The sequence below is a fragment of the Mustela nivalis genome (assembly GCF_964662115.1).
Source record: "Mustela nivalis genome assembly, chromosome: 6".
Taxonomy (NCBI): Eukaryota; Metazoa; Chordata; class Mammalia; order Carnivora; family Mustelidae; genus Mustela; species Mustela nivalis.
Window position 1 is genome coordinate 32970589 of NC_139025.1, and position 27706 is coordinate 32998294.

At 42.8% G+C, this 27706-nt stretch overlaps 1 protein-coding gene and 1 long non-coding RNA gene across 4 annotated transcripts in view; one reads left to right on the forward strand and one right to left on the reverse strand.

Annotated features, from left to right (window-relative positions):
• RAD51B (RAD51 paralog B) overlaps nt 1-27706 on the reverse strand; it is a 681452-nt gene that overhangs the window by 190286 nt on the left and 463460 nt on the right. The window lies entirely within an intron of this gene.
• LOC309866362 lies at nt 138-27590 on the forward strand. Its single transcript, XR_014312604.1, has 3 exons — nt 138-183; nt 9736-9836; nt 26752-27590. It is a non-coding gene; the product is annotated as an uncharacterized lncRNA (long non-coding RNA).

A 27706-nucleotide genomic window follows, 5' to 3' on the forward strand; every position in this document is an offset into this window, starting at 1 on the left:
CCTGAGGATCCGCTGTCTTCCATGGGAAGTAACTAGGCACAGCCTCGTGGCTGTGGAGGATATCCTGAAGAAGTGAAAGTGATAAACCATGAGCATCTAGTTCAGTTACATTTGCTCTGTGCATGTCCATGTCATACACTAGAGGGTTTTCTCAGCCTCAGCACTGTTGACATTTTGGGCCGGGTAAGTCTTGATTGTGGGAATTGTCTTGTGCACTGTAGGATGTTATGCAGTATCCCCGGGTAGACCCCGGTAGGATTCCTCTCAGTTGTGACAGCCAAAATGACTTCAGATGTTGCCAGATGTCCCCTGGGGGGCAATATCACCCTGGGTTGTGAACAACTCGTATATTAGTATACGTGGTTAGGTTAAAAATCTTGAAAAAGCTTGACTGAGAGCAGTATAATCTTATGGTTGATACTTTGAAAAAATAAATAATTAGCTTGTAAAATGTGGTTTTATCTTGTTTAATAGGACTCCAACTCACAAGTACCCAGAGAGATTAAAAATATGGAAGGGGAATTAGTACCAAATGACAAGAGGCATTGGTTGCTTCCAGAAAAGGGAAACTTAAGAGCAAATTAAAAATTGATTGATTTTCTCCAGTTGTGGTTTCTTATCTAAGAAGAAGAATCAGAGTAAATTAAAAGAATATAATAACTATAAACAAAGCCATCTGGTATCAGAAAGTATAGTGGTGTGATCTAAAGACCAAGAGAGCTGGGCCCAGTTGGGCCAAAAAGAGCCACGTGACACTATGTTAGGGAAGGCTTATTTTTTTTTTCCACTTGTTCCCAGGAGTCCTTTCAGCTTTAATCATGCCACCTTCCTAAGCCCAGGAAGCTATCAGCACACCATGAGCAGAACATGTCTTTGAAGTGTGTGTGTGTTTTAATTAAAGTGTGTTTGACACACAATGCTGCGTGAATTTCAGGTGTACAACACTGGGATTCAACAGCTCTAGGCCAACCCTACATTTTGTGTTCGGCTCACTACAAGTATGGCTCCCATCTGTCACCATATTATGCTATTATGATACCAATGATAATACCATATCCCCTATGCTATACCTTTCATCACCGAGACCTGTTCATTCCATAACTAGAAGCCTGTGCCTCCCACTCCTCTTCACCCATTTTGCCTATCCTGCCAACACCCGGTCCTCTAGCAACTATCAGTTTATTCTCTGTATTTTTAAGTGTGTGTCTGCTTTTTTTGGTCATTTGTGGTTTTTTGTTTGTTTGTTTAGATTTTACATATAAGTGATATCATATGGTATTTGTCTTTCTCTGACTTATTTCCCTTGGCATAGTACCCTCTAGGTCCACGTTGTCACAGATGGTAAGCTTTCATTCTTTTATATAATATTCCATTGTAAGTATACACCACATCTTCTTTATCCATTCATCCACCAATGGACACTTGGGTTGCTTCCATACATATCTCGGCTATTATAAATAATGCTGCAGTAAACATAGGGGTGCATGTATCCTTTTGAATTAGCATTTTCATTTTCTTTGGGTAAACGCCCAGGAGTGGAATTGCTGGATTGTATGGTATTTCAATTTTTAATTTTTTGAGGAAACCTAGTGGTTTTCAGAGTAACCAGGATATATTTGTGCTGGTCCAATCAGTGAGATGGCTGGGCCAAGTTAAAGCCAGAGGAGAGAATATAACCTCAAAATCTTAATTTCATGAGCATTTGGTGAGCAAATAGATTATACTGAGTAGAATTTGAAGAGTGTTAAGTTCTGCATCTTTGTGGGAAGACTCTGTGTTTTTATCTAGAATTAGCAGGTACCTGACATAGTGCCCTCTGCCATAGCTATTCTGTCAATGAATGAATGAAGAAATGGTTTTAGAACCTAATTACAGGAAACTTCTACTGCATGGCTTTTAAACAGAAACATATCAGATCAATTTAGGGGACTTAGGAAGGAAATCAGTATTGCTTTAAATGAAGCTCACATTAGTAAAATTAGTAATATTCTCCTAAGAAACGGGTAAAAATATATTTCCCAAAGGTGACCACTGGGTAAAGTGGAAAGACTAGAATTCTGGTGACCCAGATCCTAACTTGCTAACTAGCTGTGTGATTCTGAAAAGCCACTTCCTGTCAGTGCGACTTGGTTTCCTGAACCCAAATAAGAGATCGATTCCAGCAGCTAAATTTGGCAATTGACAGGGCAAAGAAAACAGAGTTTATAGGGAAATTGGAAAAAGTAAGGAATTCAGAATAAACAAGACAAAGATTTCAAGGTTTAGACTTCCTGCTTTTAATTTAGAAGCCTATCAACATATGCCAATTAAACTCACCCTACGGATGAGATCTAACTTAAAGTGACTGAGGTGCCCATCTCATTTATTTATTTATTTCCTAAGATTTTATTTATTCACTTGACAGAGAGAGATCACAAGTAGGCGGAGAGGCAGGCAGAGAGAGAGGAGGAAGCAGGCCCCCTGCTGAGCAGAAAGCCCGACATGGGGCTCGATCCCAGGACCCTGGTATCATGACCTGAGCCGAGGGAGAGGCTTTAACCCACTGAGCAACCCAGGCGGCCCCCCACCTCATTTATTTTTACGAGCCTGGAGACATGACTCCTTCAAATGGGAGGTTGACTTCTGTGGGTCTACACAAAGCACGGCCTTGATGGAGGTAGAATTAGAATGGTTTCCTTCCTGCAATTTAAGCATTCTGACTTAATGCCGAGAACCCTGAGAGCGCAACAAAAGATTTGGGATAATATTTTCACTGAAGTGACACTGGAGGGGGGTGCCAGGTCGACTCCTGACTGAGTTATGGCACAGACACGGCCAAAGAGACTTGGCTTTTCTCTGCGGCCTTTTCAACTGATGACTCCCACCAAGACTATAAAAGCCAATGATCCCTCCTCCATCCCCCGCCCCATCCCTCTGTGGGGAATTACAATATGATTAAATACTCTTAATTATCCACACACACTGACATCCTGAGGAAACTGATGAAAACTACCTGGCAGAGAGCACAGGTGTGTATTAGCTCCAACCATCTGGGGCTTGTGGGGGCACTAACCACAGTCCTTGACTTTTACTCCCCAAGCAAGATGTCATTCTGAGACCACTTGTGTGGTCAGCTAAGCATGTGTGTTTCAGTTTGGCTGACTGGATATGATCTGCAGTTCCATTCTGGTCACCTCCCAGTCTTAGCTTTTCGAGATGACCAAAAACCCCTGTCAGAAAGGAATAGCTGGGAGGGAAAGAAGCCTCCTCCCTGGCCCACTAGAGCCAGAAAATGCTACATGGTTTTCAGGAGCTGCTTAGAAGCCCACCTGAAGCACAAGAACATCTCCAGAACCCTGGGGCTTTGAGAAATAGGCAATTTAAGAGAATGACAGTAAAATAAAAGCCTGGAACTTCAGGAAGTGGTTCCAGGGACAATGAGTATATACAAATAATGTGGGATCACTTTTTCCAGGCCATCTCTGCCACAGATAATGCAGTCAGATGACGATAAGTAGCATTTATGAGTATGTGAGCGCACACGCTATGTTTATAAATACCACAGCAGCGACCAACAGTGGAAGAGGGTGAGTGGATCCCTTTGTGACCTGCAGCTTGTCTCTTCCCTGTGGCAGCTTCACCACACCCACGGGAGCCGAGCTCACCAACCAGCCCAGCAAGAGCTGCCTTGATCAAAATCTGATGTCCCTGGTCACTGATAGTTCTCTTGGGATGTAAAAGGAAAGGAGCCAAACCACACTACAGGAGAAGCAGGCGAAACATCTCTTCCCTTCCCATTCAGACAGATCCTCACCACAGAAATCGTCTTCCCACCAACTCTTCTGCTCTCCATTCTAACCTTCCGACTTGCTTCCATGTATCTGCCTTGCTACTTAAACTTCCCACTCCTCCAGCACTTCCCATCTCTCCCTATGGTAGGGCTGAGTATTTCGGTTAACTCCGGGCAGACCAGGTGACATCATTTCCCGTATCCACTCTGAGGCCTAGGAAATGGATCAGAGACAGGAAAGGAGATAATCCCAGAAAGGGGATTTTCTCTGACGGTCTTCCAGTATACCTCTCTCTCAGTAGTTCCCTGTTCTTTTCTTTTTAAAGCACTTAGCAGTCGGGGAACAAATCCTGTCGACTTCGAGCTTGAAAAAATGTTGGCAAAACTCTGTATAGCAAAAATCATCCCTGATGTATGAATTTTTATCAGAAGGATGATAGAATTTTTTAAAGATGTATTTATTCAGCCAGTTATCTTCCAATAAATATTTACTGAGTAATTTTCATGTACCAGGAACTGGGCTGGGTGAGACCGGCTATGGGTCTTTGGTAAATAATGGCATGTGACTTCTGTCAGGCTGAGTAAGCCCGGCAATGTCAGTCTATCCTTGAGTGAGAAGCTCCACTTAATGATTTCCTAGAACAAATAACAGCGGAACAACACAATATGGCAAACAGCTACCCAATATATCTTTGTTGCTATTATGGGATGAAGATGCATTGTTGACAAGAACACATAAACTGAGATCCCACAAGACACCTCTCAGTCTGAGCATCCTCATCTGTGAAATGAGCGTCAAGCTACTGGCTTCATTGATCCCACAAGCCAAGTGAGAAGCAAAAGAGATAATGTCTGTAAGAGTGGAATGCAGACATAAACTACTGTCATGATTGCTCAGTCTTGAGGTCACTAACAAGAGTAGCTCAACTCTTCACTTCAACCAACACAGAAGCTCTTCTAGAGGGAGGTGGGCTCAATGAGATCAGTCACCAGTAAACTAAATCAGTCCTAAAGGGAACGAGAAATAGCTACTGGCAGAAACATGCTCGGTATAAATTAATACCCAGTGAGTGAAAACAGGGAATATTTCAGTTATGAAAACAAAAAGAAGCCATGTGCTAACAGACTTCAACATAGTGGGGTGGTCCCCAACTAATTAGGTCTGGTAGGATGAGGATAAGAGAGTTAAAGCTAATATTTTGTCCCACTTCTATATCCAGTTTATGAGCCTACGGAAACAGTCGGGTGTTTCTCAAACTGGAGTGATATATGGACTCCTTTGGAAGGGAAAAAATTATTCGAGACATCCAAAACACATTTAAGAACCTCCAGGAGAACTTAGCACCTAGGCAACCTTAGACCAGGTTTCAGGAATCAACTTAAGAAACTTAAGATTTGGGGTGGCGCCTGGGTGGCTCAGTGGGTAAACCGCTGCCTTCGGCTCAGGTCATGATCTCAGAGTCCTGGGATCGAGCCCCGCATCGGGCTCTCTGCTCAGCAGGAAGCCTGCTTCCTCCTCTCTCTCTGCCTGCCTCTCTGCCTGCTTGTGATCTCTGTCTGTCAAATAAATAAATAAAATCTTTAAAAAAAAAAAAAAAAAAGAAACTTAAGATTTACTTTTGAAAAATGTCTTAATTGCTAAGGATTGCCTTTATGATATCTTTCAAGCAAGCACAGAAAGAATGTAAAATCCCAAAGAATAGGCAGACCCCAAATCCCCGCAGCCTCCAGTCTGAGAAGTACTGACTTCTGTCTCACCCTTTCTTTTTTATGGATGAAGGAACTTGGGGCCTGTGAAGACAATGTGACTCTCCGAAGCCACACACATGGCTCTTAGCAAAAGTGAGTCATTAGCCCAGCTCGTCTACTTTCTATAGCAGGGCACTCTCCATCTTTCGACAAGGCCTCTTCTGTTTGCAGCCGAGCTGGCTCCCCGACAGATACTGCTATTGTATTAGCCCAGAGACAGAGAAGCAGATGGAGGCGAGGAGGTTTGAAGGGGAGGTGATGTGGGTGTGGCCAAGGCAGGACATCACTGCAGTGCTGCTCGGAGAGCCAGTTTGTTAAGAAACCCATTTCCAAGGCCAGATTCTTTTGCTCACCATTGAAACAAAGAAACTCTGGGTGGAAAGCTCAAGCAGTCTGAATAGTGGTAGAATTTCTGCTTAACAAGTTTGGGCAGAAAAGTAGGAAGAATACCATCTCAGGCTAAAAACTGGAGAGGAACTGCAGAAGGCATGAGGTTATAATTCAGGGTGGCCAATTTAATCAGCTCATATTCATTAAACACCCACATCCACATGATGCTTTACAACAAACCCTTTCCTCACTCTGAAGCATCCATGGGCCTCTTTGAAACGGGCCACCCTGTACATGTTGGGAATCTGGCCAAGGTGTTAAGGCAACTGCCTCCCTTTCTCAGAAAAATAGGGTAGATTTTTAGACAACCACAAGTAAAGGTTAAAGCCTCTAGTTTTACATCCTATCTGAAAGCTGGGAAAGACTTGGGGAATCTGTTTTCCAGGAGTCTGTTCTTAGAGCTCAGTAACATATTAAACCCTTCCATTTTGGACCAGAAATATCTGTACTATCTACCTTCTCAGACTTTACCCTCCAATTTCCCTGGACACGTTCTCCCTCCTAATTAGAGCTGAACTCAAGTACTTTATTAATATTCCCACATAATGACCTTTATGAAGCTTTATGGCCCTTGAGTTATGTCTAATTAGCCAATCAGTGATTTTGGTCACTTCTGGCCTTTGGATAATGAACTCATTGAAACTACAGAAAGCATACTTACCTCTGCCTATTGACACTGCCAAAAATATCTTCAGCTTTACTGATTTATCAAGCAACTTTTGATTGCAATCTGATGAGGGGGCTGACTGGGCCCACTCCATTGACAATCCCCTGGAGCTGGGCTTAGCGAGCTTTGGTATCAGGTGGTCTCCGAACACCACGGAGCAATGCAACACAAATGATCCCACTTGGGTCCCTGCCCAACTGTGTTGGCAGGTACTGTGACTATTCCAAGATATCCCTGATACTTCCAAAGGCGGTGATCCACACAGGAGCATAGCAGGTCATGAGGAAAGACTAAAAATTTGCCCTGACATCAGGCCATTCTCTGATAAATTTCTCCTTCCTACATGAAGATATCCACTAGAAGTCCCCAGGAAGCTCAACACCTTCTAATTATAGGTTTTAACACAAAGCACACAGTAGGTGTTCAACTAGTCATTGCTGAGTGATTGGTTGTTTTTGTTTTTAATTTGGATTAGTTTCAACAGGTGGTTTAGGAAAGTGAGATGGGTTCAAGAAGTAGTAGATACAAAAGGAGAGGCAGTCTAGCTTGTTTGCAGTGACTCTGTGTGTCTTCAAAGACATGAACAAGGAAAAATAGGTATTTGTCAAGGCAGTTAGGCATATAGCCATAAGAGCTATAACATAATAGGGCCACTTTAATAACACCATCACTTTTTATAAAGTCCTTAGCTGGTCCTTTGGCCTTTGTCTTGGGCATGCATGGAATAAATAGCAGGTGTTGTATCTGGCAATGCCCCTCTAGTAAGTGTGGGGCCCCTGGATCCATAGGAATCCTCTAGCGTAAGAAACAGAACGTTACCAATATTCTGAAAGCCTTTTATATAATCCTTCCCCACTGGCATTATCTTTTCTCCCAATAAGAGTTGACCTTCATTCTAAACTTGGTGATTTTCATTCCAGCTCTTGTCAACAGTTCAAAAACCCTGTCAGATTTATACAGGATAAGCCTTCTCAAGCCAATGCAAGGAAGAAATTTCTTTTATTTTTCACTGGAATCAAATCAGATAATTCATTAATTTATTCAACAAAGGTTTCCCAAGTACCTACTGCATGTCAAGCAAAGACTTGGGCACTAGGGAAATAGCCGTGTAAAAGGCATGGTCCCAACCAGACAAGTGTGGTCCCTGTCCTCACAGAGTTCAAGGGTCCTCTGGGAGGTGTGTCTGGTGCAGTCACCTGGTAGGGAAGGGCATCCCTTAGAAAACACCATAGGTGGAGATCAGAGGCAGAAGTCCCAGCACCAGGTGTCAACAAAGAAAGGGAATCCTTATTTAACCTTCATAGTTTGTTTACTAGGCCCAAACCTTCAAAATGCAGGGTCTATAAAGAGAAATAGAGTAAGCAGTGAAAAGTTTGGAAGCCATCGCTCCAGGGTGACCCACTAGCCATAGAAGCTGGGATGGAAGAAAGAGTGCATTAGGCAAATTCAGCTTTACCATCACACACAAAGAGATGAAGAAAACCCCTTGCACCCTGGCTCCTTACTGCCATTGCCCAAGATCAAGCCACAGAGCGGCTCCAGGTCTAAATAGGGTGGTGCCGTTCTCGTTGTGGAAGCAGTTCCTTCTCTACTAACCTTTACAAACCATGACTGTGTCAATTTTTCCAGGCAGGAGAAATGGGTGGAAAGCCAGGCCACATCTTAATAGGGCCCGGGTGAGCTAATGGCTGTGATTATTTCATTGTCTCGGATTCACGCCAGCCCAGGCTCATCAGATACAGGCACGATCCAGGAGAAACATGACCTCACTTTCGACATGGGACTGCACAGTCAGATGCCAATAGGAATTTAGCGATCCCTTAACGCAGGTAAAACTGAGCTCTTTACGGTTCCAGCTAATGAGAAGCATACCAAAGTTACCTAAAACAGTAAAGCTAATATTGACATTAACATACTAGATACTGTTAGGGTAGGGGAAGCCAGGAAAAACTTCTGAGACCATCTGTGCTAAGTGTGTCACATCCATAATAAGGTACGCATTTAAGATAAATTGCCATCTCTTTAAATGATTAAGTACCAGATTTATAGAAAGCTATAACCCCACTGGGACTACAGGGTTGTTAAGTAGTTAGGGCTATAAAGGTGAGAATCTCAAGATTTCAGTTGTGTCACTAATTGTCCACTGACTCGCAAAACTCTTTGCCAAGGTAACTTTGGTGTTTCAGTTTTCCCAACAAGAGAAAATTTCCCAGCAGTTCCATCACTGAGACTGCACAGCTGTGAGAAGAGCAGGGGTTCTGCAATAAGAAACATACATGCATTCATGGATTCGTTTTCAGAACCTTCTACTATACCAGGCCAACATCTACTAGAAGACCCTGGAAAGCACAACACAAGGCTTGATGCATTTTAATTGCAGCTTACAGCATGTTCAATCATTAGTCATGCAATACACTTCTCTTGTGCCCCTACTATGTGCCACAGAAAGACCCTATTCCAGACACTAGGGACATAACAGTGATTTAAAAGACTCTCTCCCTGCTCCAATAGAGCTTAGATTTTGCTAAGGGAAGCACCAGAATTGACTCTTAATTCCTTTGTGAGCTGCAGCACTGGGCAACTCACTTAATCTCTGTTAAGTCTCATTTCCTCATGTGTATAATGAAGACAATATAAACTTTCTGTTATGTGAACATGCCTAAAATTATATCTGACACATATCATGTGTCTAAGAAATGTTGGTTCTTTCCTTCCTTGCTCCAAATCACAAAGAAGATAATAATATTTAGATAGTTTCAATAAAAGATGTTTTACAGATACAAATAACCAAGACATTATCATCACCGACTACATGATAGGCAATGTGGTATAGTGGAAAGCTGTCCAGCTTTGGAAACAGAGAGACCAGAGTTAAATTCTTGACTCTCCCAGACTGGATATGTGGCTTTGGGCTATTTAAACCTCTCTGGGCCTCCATGTCCTCATTTGTGAAATGGCAATGAGAGAGCAGTTCTGAGGATTGAATAAGATGATAAATACTATGTACCTAGGGTAATCAGTAAGCAGTTGCAAGTAACTAGGTGATTTGCCAGTAACGAGGGAACACGCACACAGAACCCATTTCAAAGAAATTGGTTTGATTTAATTACCATAGTACTATTTGTACATACTTTTTTCTATTTACTTCATTTATTCACAGAAACACAAAAATATATATCAAAAGAAAATACCAGTGCCCTAAGAATGGCATACATCACAGCAGGTTTCCTGGGAAGAAGTCCTCAAAGGGGCCATGAAAAGGTAATGCATTACCTTAAAGAGGGAAGTTCTGCTTGATTCTCAGGTTGCTATTCTTTCAGGGACCTCAAAAGAGAAAGAGGTATCTCCTTTAATTCCACTATTTTTTCTTAATCATCTTAATCATTATTCCTTCTTAATCGAGTCCAGCTTTTTTACTTTCTAGTGAGCAGAACAACAAGCAAGGATCTTAGAATATCAGAAATCTAATTAACTGCTGTATACACAAAGAATTTGAGCAGAATTCAAATACCTTCTGGAAAGCACAATAGATAAATACTAGCTGGGAAGTCCTCTAGTCAATATTCTCCTTCCCTAAGCACCCACTGTTGGGTCTGTAGTATATGCAGATATGAGATTCAAGAGCTCTTTCACAAATATGAAAGAAGCATAATGTGGATGTAGAATGATGATTTAATTAGTTTGTTCAGTAAATGTCTCTTAAGTACCTTAGTGAGGGACAAAATGAGTTGAGTCAGCCCTGGACAGCTGAGAAATATGCCTCAAGTACTATGACTTGATCCAAGTGGGGAATCATGGAAAGAGGCAAAGGCTCTGAGAGCCTCACCCTCCACACACCCTACTGGTGCAGGGGAATCCTCAGAGGGGGTTCACCTGACACAGCCACCAACATTTTATCCTTTCTTCATAGAGATCACTTCCACTAGCTCACAGAGTTGGAACCCACTTAGGGAGTCCTATCCTTTTTCAGAACTCTCTCTCTTTATGCTGAGTAAATTACCAAATCTAGACTTAGCATCTATTTTCTCATGAAACCATTAAGGAATCCAAGGTAGTCGTGGCAAAATATAAAGACTGTCTGGCTATTCTATCAAATCTTCTCCAGTTTCCAATATTTCCCTCTCCGTTCTTCACTCTCCGCTGACCATCTCATGTCTTATTTCACTAAGAAAAGTGAGGCTATCAGAAGAAAACAACATCATCCTCATATCACCAAATCTATTAGCCTGCTTTGCAATTATACTCAAGTAGTCTTCCTTCTTTTCTGTTCCAATGGATAGCCAGTCTTGCTTCAACCTAAGTTCTGCTTCAACCTGCTTTAACCTAATCAGTGTGGACTTGTACCCAACCCTTCCTACATTCTCTAGGTCCTTGCACTAGTGGCATCTTATTTTCTCCCCAACATTATCATATTTTCCCTTTCTACTAATTATGTTCATCACTATAAAAATTAAAATAAAAAATCTTTGACTACTCCATTTCCTTGTTTCTAGTCATAGCAAAACACGTTTAAAAAGCTGTCATCGCCCTCTGTTTTTACTTCCTTGTCTCTGACTCTTTCTTCAACCTAGTCAGGCTTATATCCCTAACACTTCCCTAAAAAACATTTTTTCAAGGTCACCTTGACTGTATCCTGCCTAATCCATGGGTCAACTCTCTGTCCACACCTCACTTGATTTCTCAGGAGCATTATTAGGTCTGGCTCCTTTCTTCTTGAATGACTTTCTTCATTTGGCTTCCAGAAAAGTCCCATGCTCGTGGATTTCCTCTGACCTCACCATCCCTTCCCTCCCAGGCTCCTTAAAGATCTCCCCTCTTCTCGGCTTCTAAGAGTTGTTATACCTGCAAGATCAGTCTTTTCCCTATCTTCACTTGAGCCCACTCTCCTGGCCTCCAGACTCATACAGTCAGTTGTCTACCTGACATCTCCAGTTGCCTGTCTAACAGACATTTCAAACTCAACTTTTCAAGGACAGAAATCCCTCCCTGTTCTCCTCCATCCTCTCCTCAACAAGGTTAGATTTTTTTGGCCTCAATAATAACTCCATGGAACTTCATAGGAAAAAAATAAAACCATTTCCAGAGTCATCTAGGTCCCAAAATATAGAGACAAGTCTTGATTTTTTTTTAATATTCACACTTCATAATTCTATCTATCTGCAGGTCTTGTAAGCAGTTTCTTCAAAATTTATTGTGAATCTAACCACTTCTCACTCCCTCCACCACAACCACCTGGCCCAAGCCACCATCTCTCATGTATTAGTGTTGTGTTTCCTAGCCCCTAACTAGCCCCTAACTTCCACTCTGCCCCCCTATATAGTCCATATTCCATACAGCAAGCTGAATGATCTTTCTAAAATGTACATCATGTCATGTCCATCTCTGGCTTAAAACTTTATGTCATGATTAGAATAAAGTCTAAACTCCTTCCTTTCTTTATATTTCCTAGTCCATGCTTACCTCTCCATCCAACTCATCAGCTTCCTCAAGCCATTGTGAATATAAAACTAGATATACAAAGGAACTTTAAAATTATTAGGTACCATAAGTAGATGATGTTGTTGTTACAGTTCTATTGGATCGGTTGCCCTCTGGGAAAGAATTTAAATATATCTTCTAAACATAAACTGTAATTCCTGCCAATAGCTGTATATTATTACAAACAGATTGTGTAACAGGCAAATTCTTTCATTCTCATTAATGGGTTCAGTCATTACCCTTTTGCTATATATTTAACTTTGTCTTTTTCCCCTTCTGGATGTGGGATGTCCCTTGCAGGAAACAGCAGCTGTGTCACTAACCCTGGACATGGTCCAAGGCCATTTCCATATCCTGTGGGAGAAGCATTCCCTCAAAGTTTGTTTTTGCAGCACAAAGTAAAAGAAAGACCATTTTTAAAAATATACATTGTGTATAGCAGTTTTTGTCCAGAAGTGATTTCTGTATGACCCGGAAAGATGACTAGGTCTCCAATTTTGCAACTTGTACTGAGCTAGTCATTACAATTATTCCATCCATTACTTGGATGCAGTAGGCTCCGTAATGGAATCTAGCAGCCAGAAATAATGTATAATGGCTTAGGAGAGAAAATGAAGGATGTGGCACCCATTTTAAAGAACAGGAGTTTATAGAAGAGGAAAGTCATTGACTGAATTGCCCCAAAATTCCAAAGCCAAGCAGCTAACATTTTTTTCCCTTCAAAAGGGCAGGATGCCAGTTTCACATTTTACCCAAGAAGGAACAACAGTATGACCAGAAGAGAATCTTAGAAAACACAGCAATATGTTGTGGATCACCAATACTACTTCCTGACTTCCAATTTTCTTAGGGAGGTTTTCCGTAATTCAACTCAGTGGCCCCAATCTGTGCAAGAGCTGGTGTGCAGAGGTGCAACATGCTAAACCTGATCCAATGCCAAGAAAATCCTGATGGTGGTTTCCTAAACGAGTTTCTGACTTTCACAAATAGCCAAAACCATTGGCACTAAGCTATTTGCCTTAAGTGACTTTTATTTTTAGATGAAAAGTCAACAAACACACGAACAATCTGGGGATTCAAGCAATGAGCCCAATGGGTGATATCAATATGGAGTCATGTCTCAGGTCCCAAGAGGGGATGAATCACCAGCCTCCTCAGGACAAGCCAGAGCTGACTGCAGGGAGGAGAGCTGGGTACTGGCTAAACTGGACAGCCAAAGAATGCAGGAGGCTGTTGCATTTCATGGTCACCATCTCATTGCACACAGAGGGGGCAAAAATACAATAAAACTAAAAAAAAAAAAAAAAAAAAAAAAACAGAGAAGAAGAAGAAGAGAACAAATTCCACAGGTACCCTGAAGATAAGCCACAAAATCCTAATGTGATTTTTGCAGTCACCCTTCAGATGTTTGCAATCTATTTTGTTTAGCCTCCTTCAGGCTTTCCCTTCTAATTCTTAGATTGTACATCTCTCTTACAAATTCACTGCTCTTTTCCCCTTCTTTATGTTCCCTACTTTTGGAAATAGGCATGGCTTTCTTGTCTTAGGACTTCAAATTATTTATCTCATTCACCACTTTGGGGGTGAAGTAAAGACACAAGAGCAGCTTTGGTAACAGATAAGCAGCACACATACTGCCACTCCCCCTGCATGGAGCCCAAGGTTGCTGCTACTGGACAGTTACAATACAGCAGCCCAAGCCACCACTATTAACCATTTGGAGTAGAATGGAAGATGGAACCTATCTGCCATTTCCGGCTAGAAGCATCCAGGTAGGATGGTGGAGAAGGAGCCAGGGGAGGAGAAGGAAGAAGAAACACATCTTCTCTATAGGAAGAAAAATATGATCAATGACAAACCCAAAACAAATACAAGAGAATTCAAATGTCTGCCTTTGCTCTTATAGGTGGACAAAAGTCTGAAGATTTAGCTCTTGTGGGGAAGAGTATGCCTACAAGGGAGGACATGGGCTTTGTCTCGTACTGGCTGCCCTGGGATTCTGAGGAATTTATTTCTCTTCTCTGAGGCTGTTTACTCACTTGTGACTATGCAGGTAAAATAGCTGCTTTACAGGTTTCTGTAAAAATTACAAAAGAAAAATGAAAATAAATACTTGGGTCATGATTAAAGATAACTCCTATTCTGATTAGCCATCTGGTGTTTTAGTTCTTAGAAGCAACTCTACCCAGCTTTAGTAATATTTCCTTAGTGAAAAAACACCACCTTTAAATTCAATTAGCAATAAATAAATAGTAGAATTCTGCAAACTCTTTCTGGCATCCAGATAGATCAATAGCTATTAAGATAAGAATCAATTCTAGAATGTTCCCCCATGAGCTCTTCTTTTCTATGTGGTTGCCAGAGATCTCAGAATTTCATACTCTTAAAGATACATTTCAAAACAATGCATTTTTTAAAAGTTTTCCTTTGCTTCCCCTTTTCTACCCAAGTTGTGAATCCAACAGTTGCCTCCATCACACACACAAAAAATCCCATTTCTTCAGGACCCAACAGAACCACCTCTTGATCCCTCTCCTCCAAGAGAAGATGATGATTTTGGCCTGCATCTTTTATCTGGATCATACTGATCACAAACTTTAGCCTTTCTGAATAATGTTTTCCAGTCCCGAATCCTCTGCCTAAAACACTCTTCTACATTTTTTCTGCCTCATGGATTCACCTCTTGTCACCTCCATTAGCCTTCTCTGAACTTTCCCATTCCTAAGAAATAATGGCGTCCTTCTCATGCATTCCTTCAATCCTTATAAGCCTGAATTTCAAATATCTCTTCATGGGTCTTACTCTAATTTATGTTTTCTTTATATTTTCAAGTCTGGTATATAGTTATTATTAAATAAATTTTGAATAAGCAAATTAATGAATGAACTAAGTACTCAGCTTTTCAAATGGCTCCTTACAATTCACACACAAGGGTATAGGTCTGTGCTAAGTCTTGGAGTCCTCCAAATCAACTGTAAAAATAGGATAGTAAGCTTTCCATTTCATAGATACCATCTAATTTAGTCTAGATAATAAAACTATTACCAAGGAAATGAATATCAAGCACAATTTGAAAAATATTACTGGCATCATCTTTTAGTTCCAACTATACATCTCATGAATGGTTTTATGAAGTGGCCATTTTCTAAAGGCTTTTAGGTTGCTCGTCAAACTGGACCAGACACAATTACAAGGATTCCACAGCAGTCTGCAGTCCCTTCCTGCATTTTATAAAGAGCACTTCAAAATGCTCTGGAAAAATCTGTTTTTACATCCCAAAGCTCCTGAGAGTGAAATGTTACAGTTGGAAGCTGCCTGAAGCTCATTTATACACTGAAGTTATTAATCCCCTTCTTATATGTTTGATATAAGCCCTAGGGCACTTGGGAGAATGATCCAATTACCCAATTCAGAGAATTGCCCTTTTCTTTCAACCAAGTTCAGGGCTCTGAAATTTTGTCCCACCAATGACTTTTTGTTTCAGTCAAACAAGGTCACAGAAGAGGCCAATATCTGCCAAGGCCAACAGGGGTTTCATTTACATGCCCACTAATGCGAGCAACATAAGAACCTCTTGAGAGCATTCAACTAGGGTGTGGGACAACAGCCTGTTATTTACTTACCAGCTCCCAAAGCTACCACAGGCAGTTTCTTGCTGTTCAACATTTTTGGCTACCATTTTGGACTTAATCAAACTCATCTTCCATGCATCTGGAAGATGTAGTGGAATTTGCCAGTAGGCAAGGAACCTCTAGGGATACGTTTGGATGAGTCCTGAGGGAAGGTGGCTCTACCAGGCACAATCTGCTTTTCCTTAGAGTCGAATATTTCCAAAGATGGCCCCTTCATGACAGTAGATCAGCAGTTTTCTTTTACGGTTCATCATCTGGCACAGACCTATATTAGTTATTTTTATTTGCTTATATTTGTTGTTTCCTTTATAATAAATATTAAAATATGAGTTGGTCTACTTTAGCTAAGACTGGAACACTTCCAACATGGCCAGAGAGAAGATGGTCTGGCCAGTGTCCTGTCACTGTCAGAGATACAGGCTATCTGTTGGGGTGGACTGTGGTGTGTTTGTTGTTTGAAGCTAATGAACAATTGAGAATAAGCAGTTAGCAGATGGTCCAGAGAAATAAGGCAAGATGTCAATCTATTTACCAAGATTTCCAGGACCCCACTTTAGAATTTGTGAACAAATCAAATGACACTAAGGTTAAGAGAAAAGCTCATCTTAGGAATGTTTATTAAATTCAAGCATAACTAGTTATCAAAAAAAAAATGTTTTTTCAATTTACCAAATAGTGATACCAGTCTTTGAACTGTTCTGTGTTTGCAATACAGCAATCAACAGAAACATCTGGAAAACTCTCCTTCCTGCCTGAGTATTTCACAAATGTATTAAAATTATCACTGGAAAAAAGTCAGGAAATGAAAAGGGAAGGGAAAAAATATTATATTCTTCCAGTGGCCCAATCATAAAGGCAATAGTTTTTGCATCTGATATGTCAAAGAGGTGACAAAATTTTATAAACAGTTGGAGATAAGACTGATAAAAAGCAAAGGAAGAAAAGATAGCTTAAAATAGAATTTAGAGAGTCATACAGTTTCTGAAACATACCACTCAGATGAGAGAGTATCTTGTTTTGGGAACAAGAGGAAAGAATTAATAGGCCCTACTTATTAGTTAATGATCTGGTCAGTGAAAGGCCCAGGGTTTTAATCTCAAGCCTTGAAATTCATCATGTGGACTGCAAAAGGCTTACTCTGAAGCCACCTAGCCTCAGTTTCTCCAGATGAAATAAGTACGTTGTCTGAGACAGCATGAGTCACCAAACAGAACGACTTTGAAAATAATACTGCTGGCACATGCAGACTCTGAGGTTCAACTGCTTTCAGCAGTCCAGAGACCTAAAACCCAGGACAGCCTAAGACAAAGAGGAGAGCTGCGTGCTTTCTAGCAGGGCGATCAAGATGTGGGTAGACATCATCTCACATCTTTCCTTGTTAACCAGCTAGACTGAGCACAGAACCTGACTCCACTAGTCCATAATTCATGCGCAGGTCTCTGCCTTCCTTCGTAGTCCCCGGAAGCTCTGGCATTAAAGCCACTGGTCTGTTCTGAGGCAACCCACAAAGTACTCTTCCCTCCCACCTCACTTCCACTTGGCTGTGAATTCCAGCCCCGGGGTATCCAGTCCCAAGCACGTTCTTCGTTCTTCGGGGCCCAGGATAGGATGAGAAATGCGTCGGCTCACTAAATCCCTGGTGTATTCACCCCAGAGCGGCCTCCCCACAGCTGAGGGAAGTCAGATGCCAACATGGAGACACAGGCATCTCTCTGCCCCAACACCTGCCAATTCCTGCCTGAAACTATCCAAAGAACGCCGGGGTCTAGGGAACAGGAGTGGGAAAAGGGTAACTGGCAGGAGGGAAAACACGATCCCGGTCTCAAAACAGCAATAAAAATAAAATTAAACCCTCCCCCACACACATAAGATTCTTTATGTCCTCAATTGAAGCTGCCTGAGTACTTCACACTGGAACTACGTGCGAAGGGATTTTCTGCACAAACAAACCACACACACAACAGACCTTACTGCTCCCTTGAAGGGGCTTATTTAAGACCAAACAAGGCCTCCCATCATTCCTGGGAGAGATCATTGTCCCCCTTGTTGCCACAGCGCCCTGTGAGGCTGTGGGAAACAAATGACCTCAGAGGCACTGCAGTGTGTGTCACTGCAAAAGAAAAGAGAAGCGAGGGGGCCGGGGGAAGGAGGGGGGGCTGCTGGCCAGCGGAGCCCTCCGTGGTGCAGCCGCCCTCCAATGGTATCCCTCCAGGCACAGCAGGAAGGAGGCGCGCGGGGCCCCAGGAGTCTCCAGCCAGCCAGTAACGGGATTAAGCTCCCATTCCCCAGAAGCAAAGCATCTTTCTGGATGTCCTGCTGCTCGTCCTGATCAATCTGGCCTCTAATTGGCCCTCCTCACAAAGTGCCCACTGACTGCTAGTGTCTCACTTTGTTTAATGGGTGTCTTGAGTCAAGACGGGGCCCTCCTGAGGCCCATGAGGGGCGAGTGCAGAGGGAGGGGAGAGGGGAGAGCCAGGCAGGGGAGGGGGCTACCCTGGAAGGGGGCAAGGGACAAACAAATGGGCAACAGTCCAGAGAGACGGCAGCCTGAGGCCAAGCAGGGGGAGGAGGAACACAGGATGGGGAAACAGAGCTGGTGTCAGCACTGAGCAGACTTCTCCCGGGGCAGCAGACTTGGGCTTGGGCACTGGGGACGGAAGCCCATGCAGCCTTCCTCTTGCTCAGGACGCGGGCCTCCAAACAGGCCAGCAGTGTGGCCTGAGCTGGCTTTTCTGTAGCAGCTCTCACCCTAACACATCATTGATCTTACCTCTACTTTAAGGAGCTTTGTCAATCCAGCGATTTCCATCTTACGTGTGGGCACACAGAAGCATGACAATGAAGGGCAGTCTCTGAGTCTTTGTAAGTGACACCTTTACCTTCAGCACACAGAGAGACATCACACACACACACACACACACACACACACCAGTCTCCGTTTCCGGGGCTCCCTGGTAGGTTACAAGGCTTCTAGAAACATCGAGATGGAGCATCACCTTTACCATTCCGAGATGACACCCGCTCTGGCCCTCTGCTCCTAGCCCTCCTGCCTGAACCACAGAGCTACATGGACCTCAGGGTGCCCAGCAAAACTGTGGGAGGAGGACAAGCGCAGGAGCAGGGGAGCAGAGCAGGGAACGAGGGAGCGGGGAGGCCTGCCTGAGTCAGAGCCCGTGCCCCTGAAGGTGGTCCATCTCCACACTGGGGAGCAGGTAGAAAACACAGAGAAGCAGAAAGAATTAAAATAAAATATTATATAGTCATACATATACATAACTACATCATAAAGTTTCTGTATGAAGTTCCTTTTATAGATGTGTGCATTATCTATGCAAATATGGAATGCATGGCTATATACATTTCTTTTTACTGACTGTTTAATCACCGATGTTCATTTGCCAAATATTTACTCAGTGCATAGTACCCATTTTTGGAAAAGAGCTGCAAATACTGAGTTTATCTCTAAGCTTTGTTTTGGCCTTTATAAAGAGGGAGGCGTGGTGTTTTGCGTCTCAAGGGTAACCGAGACCAGTAAGGGCAGCTGAATATGAAAAACAATTTTGTACTAAAAACCTTTCCTCACAAAATAGCCTCAATTGTGCTAATTCAGGTTTCTGCGGCAGCCTGGTAACTGGGAAATACTGGTTTGGAGAAGCTGGGTTTGGTGCACAGATGTCCTGCCCACTTTGAGTTGTTTCCCAGGAATGTGGGACACCTCTGGGTTGACCTCCTTTCTCCTGGCAGTGCCTGGGGACGTGCGAGAGCACCAGAAGCTTCCACAGATACACTCAATTCCCTGAAGATATAAATGACAGATAAGAATGAGAAGGATTTGGTATAGTACTTCTTCTATGAGGTTTGTTAGGTCCTAGGCTTAGTATTTTTCAGATTATGAAAGAGCATAGGCTCCAGGACCAGAAGCTGGGACCCAAGCTCCCCAAATTAACCTGTCTTTTGTCTCTACCACCCTTTCTGGGAAATTAGGCTGGTGATGGTACCCACATCATCAGGCTATTGTAGGAATTATAATTATGCTATAAAAATATGAGTCAAGGGGCACCTGGGTGGCCCAGTCAGTTAAGTGTCTGACTCTTGATTTCATTTGTGAGATCAAGCCCTGTGCAGGGCTCCACGCTGAATGTGGAGCTTGCTTAAGATTTTTTCTCTCTCCCCCACTCTGCTCTTCCCTCCTTCCCTCTAAAAAAAAGTAATATGAGTCAATACCATGAAAAATTCTTATAATAGTGCTTGGCACATAGTTATTAGATATTAGTTATAGCAATTATTAATCTTAATGTATTTCCCTAGTCTCACCCCCTTTTAGGAATTTTAGTACCCCATTTAAGGATTAATAAACATGACAAGAGCTAACATTTACATTTTTTAGGAACTCACTACATACCAGGTACTAGGGGTCATTTATATGTATTATATGTATTTAATTCTTATTCCATGAGGGAGGTCTGCAGGCATCATCTTAAGACCTCTGACAGAGGCTCTGTAATAGCTTGACCCATATGATATGGCTGATCTTCAACTGTTCTGGTTCTATAAAAACAATGGCTTCATTAATTTAGCCTAATTTCTTTCAAGTGACTAAAAAGAGATCAGGGAAATAAAGGCTAGTTCAAGGAAAGTAGATAACTGAGACAAGAAGGCTACCCTTTGCTCCATCCCCAGCCCTGAAGCTAAAACATGATGAGAGGGTACGGTTTCTAAAGGGAAACCAAAAGACAGGATGGTATCAGGTATAAAAGGAGAGCAACTAAGGGTCCAGGGAACCCAGTTAAAGGACCAAGCGTTAAAGGCATCAGAACAATATCCCCAGGCTCAGAAAACAATTTCGGGGCCATTCATTCAATCAACAGATACTTCCTGAGCATCTAATGGGGAGCCACGACCTAGAGTGGAAATGAGTAAGATCTGCCTTCCAACTTTGGTACGGTCATTTGCTAGTTATGACGATGGCTGGGTTCTTAACTCTGAAGCCTCGATGTCCTCATCTTCAAGCTGGAGATGGTGCCCCCTATGATATAGGTAACTGGGAGCATTAGAGATAACACCTGAGAGACACACATGGGACAGTGCCTAGCATGTGGCCTGTGCCCAGTAGAGCATATTACTATTACTGTTACTACTGCTGTCCTTGTTGGCACTGGTGCCACAGGCACTGGGTTACACACCCAAGGTTGCTCCTTGCTCTCACAGATGGCAGCCATGGAAGGAAGGCTCAGTGCATTTAGGGTAGCCTTTTATGGCCAGAGGACTTCAGCAGGGAAGGGTGGAGAGAAAGCATTCCAGGAGAGGGAGTGGTACCTGCAAAGTGGAGAAGCCCAACAGGCCGACCCTGAACTTGGAGCTGGGAAGCTGCTGAGGTTAAGAGTGTGTTTGGGAGGGGAGGGACAAGGAAGGAGACAAGGCCCCCAGAAGGTGGCTGGGCCGCCGGATGGAGAAGAACAAGTAAGAGCATTTTCTCTTCTACCTTCACCAGGAATTCAAGGATTAGACAAATTTTAGGAGATTCTTCTTTAAACTGTTGCAGAATTTGGGGTGGGAGGGGATTGTTTGAGTGTTTGCTGTTCCAGACCAAGAAGCCTCATCCAGGCTGCCCAGGGTTCCCCTGCAGCCTGTGAACACAGAGAAAGGTCAAAAGTAAACAAGTAAAAAGTACCCAGGCCAAAGGCAAAACAAGGGTTGTTGTTGTTGTTGTTGTTTCTTTCTCCTTCTTCCAGTCTCTGAAAGGACCCTTCTCTAAATTCTCTATTTCAAACAAAAAGAACAGACCGTTCCAGCTTCTAAATATTGGCAGAGATGAACAGCCACTCTTTTTAGAGAAATAAAAAACACACCACCCACCACCCACAACTTTCAGCAACATTTTTGCCAGCAGTGTTCAAAATGATTCCCTTAAGTTAGCCCAGAGGAACCCTCAAAAGGTGAAAAAACTCGCAGATATGCATGGCTTCTGCAGGAGGTCATTGCCAGGCCCTGCTGCAAGGCTCCTGCCCAGCCCCCCTGGTGCTTCCTGGCAGCAGCTGTTTGTGTTCACCACTCAGCACCGAGAACCAAGAGGAGAGGGGGGGTTTCGGCTTCATTCTCCCCAGAGATGGCCATCCGCCCTCGCCCCCGCCCCCCACCTGCAGAGCCCTCTCCCAAAACAACAAAACATGCTGCCTTTCCACAAGCTAAAAGGAATCCAGTCACCCAGAAAGGGAGACTTTATGAGCTTTCTGGGGGCTCTGGGCGGATAGAAGAGATTAAAGCGAGGTGTGCTTTATGTCTTTCGTAGCGGACTCTCCCGCTGCCCCATGGCGTAGCCAATTCCCCACCCTCAGACAGGTCTGCTTATTTCTGTGGGTGAGTTCTCTTTTTCCTTTCTGCTCCTCATGGTTTTTCGTGAGTTGGAGAGAGGATGCAGTAAACTTCCATTTCAGATGCATCATAAAACTCAGAGGGGCTGGCTGATGGTGGCTTTAAGCAGGTGGGGCACTCTTGGCTGTCCTGGCAGCTCCCCTGCGGAGAGGTTGCCAAGAATTCGGTTACTACTTGCTAGGACCAAAGCAGAGGGGCCAGCCCAGGTAGACCTTCTCTTAGCATTGGCATCTCCAATTAGCACTGTGAATGTCTTCTTTTGTTAAGGATACTCAAGTATCACGGGTATAGTAAGTCATAGAATATTCTTAAAATATCTTTCTAGTGGCTTAAAAATTTTTCCTTTACGATAGGCTTTCCTATCTTGCAATCTAGCTTACAAATAATTTATAGTCCAGACCTCGCATTCCATGGACCAACCAGACCAGAACACTCCCAGAGTTTTTAGACCGCACTAAGCAATTAAGTCACAATAGGAAAAATACAAACAGGCAATAGACATACAAAAGATGCTCGATCTCTCTAGCAATCAAACAAAAGCAAACGTAATCAACTATAAGATATCATTTTCCTATAAGAGGTTCACCAAGATTGAAAACAAATGTAACCCCCAGTGTTGCTATGCAAATTGATACCTTCCTGACAGGTAGCTGCCAGTACATATAAAAAACAGAAATCTGCCCAACAATATCATTTCAGGAATGTATCCTAAGGAGATAGACAAGTCTGGAAATCTGTGTGCAAAAGGATGGCCACTATAATTTTTTTTTATGATGGTAAAAAATAGAAAAAAAACTTCAATAATCAACAATTGGGAAATGCAAAGCTATTTAATGGACTATCATATGTGCCATTCTAATTAATAATGTCATTGTTTATACAAACATTCAGCTGACTCTGGGGATATTACTCAATAAGATTTGTATTAATGTTTTCTTTACACATTACAAAGAGTTAAAAAAAAATTTTGTCTCCAAAACCAAGGCAAAATAAGAGGTGGGATGTAACAACATATTTGTACTAGGCTCACCAAAACAGGAACGCCACCTTTACTACTCCTAAACAGGGTCCCTTGGGCGGCAGCCTACACCCCTCCAGTGATGAGACAAAGTCCTCTTCCTCGTGCATCACAGTCCCCCCTACTCCCCAGCACCAGAGAGCTCACAGCCTTACTGGAATTTTTCCTAAATGCTGAAGGTACTCAGATAATACTCTCATACTGGGGTTACCTTCTCCTTTTACAGAAAGGGAAACTGAGTTACTCCGAGACCAACAGGCTTACACAAAGGCATTTTGGACCTCAGAACCTGAAATGGGTCTCCAAATTCAAAATTCAGTCTTGAGTTCACCACTGAGTTGTCTTTTTCTCACTTGAATCCTGGGTGATTCCAGAGGCTAGACTGCAAGGTCCCAAGTGTCGACCTGATTTACCTTCCCCACCAGACAGCAGAAGGTTTTGGGGCTTTTAAACTTCTGAGGGCCCAGTTAAACCCATTATTAGAATATGCACAAGTTCGTACAACAGGCACACTACGTCTCTTACACCACAAACAGTAGTGACTAGGGCTCCTTTTTCTACATTCTTCACTACTTTACAAGTCATCTCTTTGTCAAGAAAACATTATCATTATAGTCAACACTTGCAAATAGTTTCTTGTTTCATAGAACCGTGATGAGAAAGGATCGCACACTTGTTTTTTTGTTTAACATCACAGGTGGTTCTTATATTGTATACACGTGATTTGAGTATCTTCCTTAGAGACCCGTGGGCTTCGGTTTCCCCACATGGTTATAACAGTTGGGTGGCCTGAGCTTCCCAGAAACCTATTTTTAGAAGCATAGCTATGTGGACACAGGGAAAGTCTTCCTGAACCATTCTCCCAAAGTGGCAGCTTTTCAGAAAAATTTTAAGTGAAATGTTGACAGTTCTGTGCTCTGTTCCTCCTGTTCCAACAACCAGACAACAGTGGCCCAGGACCATGCCCCGTAACACCACGCTCTCTGTTCTGCTATAACCTAGCTCTACCTCTGCTTCCAAATTTTTATCCTCTCTGCCGTTGACCCAATGGCTGCCTGGAACCCACCTTTCTTGACCCTGGTCTTTGATCTCATCTTGCCCAAGGGCCAAGGAAGCTATTCAGGTTCATATGATTTCACTAGAATACAGTGATTTCAATCCTTTATGAACCTACCAATACCAACAATGCATCCCTTTATCTTCCTCTATGGGGTTATATAGGGTTACCATAATTTATCTCCTATATTTTTCAAAGGTAAAATGGTACTACCAGCAATTATGCCAAAGACACTAGGCATAGACCAGAACAGGCCTCAGAGTTGGGATGTATACTCATCCTAGGTCTCAGGAAAACAACACAAAATAAGGAGAGGTTAGGGGAGAGGCCAGAAAGAGTGGTTTTGTTCTTAACCTGCTTTCTGACATTGCTAGTAATAAAAACCCTTAGAAGCTTCCAAAGAGTTCAGCGCTTGCTTTAGGAACTAGAAAGATGAGAAAAGTTTATGACCATACTTTGTAGGCTATGTGTGGGGAAAGAAATAGCATCATCCCCACCCTCCCCATTATATCCTTCTTCCTGACCCCATCAGATTCCTACCTGCTGATAGTTAAAGCAAAGGACACAGGCAGGCCAATCCATGAGGTCCTCAGAAAGGATAAAAAGGAGTGAATGGGTTCAGGTGCAGACCTAGAAGAGCCTCGGAGAGCTTGTATGCTAGGGTCCAAGAAACCCCTGAAGCTTCCCTTCTGAAACCAGTAAGCCCCTTCCAATTGCAACAAGGTAGGCAGTCCTGTGTCTCAGTGCCTGGTGAGGGGGGATGGGAAGAGAGTGGAGAGGACTCCCTAGGACCATGCCCAGGGCAGCAGTGAGAGAAAGCTGTTCTGGTAATCCAATGTTCTTTTGAACTTCAAGTCCCTTAGAAAGGGCCCTGGTCAGTTAGGATCAGCTGAGATCTCTGGTGGCATCAGCCTAGGAACTAGGTGCTTCTTTGGAGAGGAGTGTTCTACAATCCAAACAACCATCTTGTATGTGAATTCTTAGAGCTCACGCATCTGCAAGTTGGAAGGTTTTAGGAGAGGTATCTCCATGTGGGGAAAAGGGTGGCCTGGTCACTTTCCAGGTACTTGTTAGCTTTCAGAACGTGTCCATATGAGGCATGAGGAATAGCCAAAGGATAAATAATTTGCTTTGGCATCCTTCCAAGTGATAATGAATAGTCACAGAAATACAGCATCACACAGCTGTTTAGGCCCTCTTCTTATTCTATGTTCTCTCCTCACCCAATCTCATGCCCTGACTCATTCTGTTGTTCATTCATTCAACTAACATTTCTTCATCCACTCAGCGTTCAATTATCATCTATGGGGAGATGACTCTCAAATGTGTATCTCCATCCCAGACCCCTATATCTTCTTGTTATATCTTCTCAGTGTCTTAATGGCACCTCAAACTCAACGTCTCCAAGGCCAAGCTCATATTCAGCCCTCGAATTCATTCCCTTCACTTCCTCCCCACCACCATTACCCAAGCGCAAACAACAAGAATATGCCACCTGGAAAATCTCATCTGCCTCCCACCTGGACTTTCTGCCCTCCCATCACATCCCATGCCTCTAATTCTTTACCCTGCAATCAGAGCGACCTTTCCAAAAAAGCAAATCTCACACTTCAACCCATTCTTTGCTTGAAACAAGTCAATGGTTTCTCTTTACTCATAGAATACGGACCAATTCCCTATCCTGGTGTGCTTCCTAACTCTTCAGGCAGCTGTACCTAAGAAAGCACATATCTTCACTTTCAAGGTGTCTCACATGGCCAGTGGGCACTCTGACCTGTTTTCATGCAATGCTGTCCCTTAACCAACACCTACTTACCCTGCTAGTTGCAGGACATCTCCCTGGCAAAGTCCTGAAAAGTACGTAAAATTCTCCTGTAATGCTTTCTCTTAGCTAATGCACACTCTCCTTTGAGGTAAGGATCCCAGCTGTAATCTGTCATTTACTTTGAGCTTCTTTGATTCATGTCTGTTTCCTCCTTCAGACTGGAAGCTTTGTGTGGACAGTGGCCGTGTCTGTGTGGTTTACCACAAGGCGTTCATTTAATAATTATTGAATAAAAAAAAGAGAGAAGGAAGAAGGCAAGGGGAGGGTATATTCCCATGCTCCCCGGACACATTCTGAACTTCCCTACTTTTGGAGTTTTGTTTATGCTGTTCTCTCAGTCTAACAGATTTTTCTTCCTTCTGCTAGTCAAATCCCTCATTCCCACCCAAAGCCCAGTTTCTATGTCTCCCTTCTGTATCTGCCCTTCATTTCTGGCATTTTTTTTGAATCTGGACTGGATTAGGGTGATTCACATGCACAGTCACCTTTTGAGAGGGTCCACATTTCATTTGTCTCTCTCTCCCACCCTCATACTACCCCCATGGCAATCAACCTCTAGATTTAGGATAGTGCCTTTCACAGGTTTACAGGAAAGAACTGAATTCAGTTAGGCACTGTTAATAAGGTTGGAGCCATGACGAGAAGATTTCTTTATTCCAGAGTTAGGGGTTGTCATGGTGTATGGTCACACTGCTACCTGATACCATCCTACCCAAGAACTTCATGGAAGCTATGCTGCCAGTTCTGCTAGAGTTAGAACAAAACTTTTTTTTTTTTTTTTTTTTTTTAACTAGGCTTCCTATCCAGTATGGAGCCCAACGCGGGGTTTGAACTCATGACCCTGAGATCAAGACCTGAGCTGATATCAAGAGTTGGACATCTGACCAACTGAGCCACCCAGGCCCCCCTCTGCTAGATTTTTTTTTTTTTTTTAAAGAAGCCAAACAGATGCGATTTCTATCTTCTAATATCCCACTATCGAAAATAGAGGATCAGAATAAGCAAATACTTAAGTGTCAGCCTTCGGGTAAGTGTGTTTAGTGGGTTTGATGAATGGAGGTGGAGGGAGTTAGCTACCCTGGGGCAACCATCACCTCCCCTTCACTCCATCAGGGAAACTCTCTTCACTTAATTCTATTTACTTAACATGAGTCTAAAGAAAACTTGTTTTACTTTATCCATCTGTCTCATGGTTGCCACAATATAATTTCCAAATGAAATTTCTAAATGCAGACCACACACGCTATTTCAGCGGACCAAACCCTGATTTATGCTAAGACTGGTGGAAGGGAGATACTCTGCAGGAAGATGCTTAGCCAGCAGTTTTTGGACAGCCAGCCATTGCTTGCCCTGCACGCAGATGTCGTATAGTGTCTCAATTACTTCTGGATTTGGCCCATTCAAGAGTTTTATCATCTATGCTCTAGCAAGTAGGCATGAAAGTCCAAACTGTGATTCCTAAGACAACCATGGTGATAGAATATAAATTAAAAGGCCCTTGCTTGCTTAGCCTTCATCTGAAAACATCAGAATGCAATTTGTTGGACAGATTCTATAATCTGCAGATGAAGGCAGTTATAGGGCTCAAGTTTATCCAGCGTTAACAAGCCCTAATAGTCTAGTTCAGCTCAGACATAACAAACGGAAATGGCTTTAAATTATCCTTCCCTAGAGACATGATTTCATAAGAGAACAAACTCTATATGCGCACAGAGAGATTTCCAATGTAAACATGTGGTGGAAGCTAAA